Raw genomic sequence first — 534 nt, forward strand, 5'->3', positions numbered from 1 at the left:
CTACATGGAAAGACGGTATTTGTAACTCATGAGACCTTTGTCAGTATTAGGGTAGTTGGAGGGGAAAAAAAAAATACATATATATATATATACACAAAATATATGTATACATATATACAAAACATATGCTTTGTATAAACATATACAAAAATAAAATTAAGAGAGAAGATTATACTGGCAGAGGGAGAAAGGGAGAGGTAGAATGGGGTAAATTATCTCACATAAAACAGACAAGAAAAAGCTTTTACAGTGGAGGGGAAGTGGGGGAAGGTAAGAAGGAATGAGTGAATGGTATTCTCATCGGATTTGGCTTAAGGAGGGATTAACATGCACACTCAATTGTATCTATCTTACCCTACAGGAAAATATGGGCAAGGGGCTAAGAGAGGTGGGGTGGGGGGAGTGGGATGTAGAATGGAGGGCAGATTGAGGGAGGGGGTAATCAGAAGCAAATACTTCTGAGGAGGGACAGAGTCAAAAGAGAGAATAGAATAAATGGGGGGGGCAGGATAGGATGAAGGGAAATAGTTTTTT

At 39.0% G+C, this 534-nt stretch overlaps 1 protein-coding gene across 1 annotated transcript in view; it reads right to left on the reverse strand.

Moving 5' to 3' along the window:
* Nucleotides 1–534, reverse strand: part of LOC114031898 (protein spire homolog 1-like) — a 137,079-nt gene that overhangs the window by 85,866 nt on the left and 50,679 nt on the right. The gene's annotated exons all lie outside the window — the stretch shown is intronic.

The sequence above is a fragment of the Vombatus ursinus genome, unplaced genomic scaffold, assembly GCF_900497805.2.
Source record: "Vombatus ursinus unplaced genomic scaffold, bare-nosed wombat genome assembly UNPS02015255.1, whole genome shotgun sequence".
Classification (NCBI taxonomy): Eukaryota; Metazoa; Chordata; class Mammalia; order Diprotodontia; family Vombatidae; genus Vombatus; species Vombatus ursinus.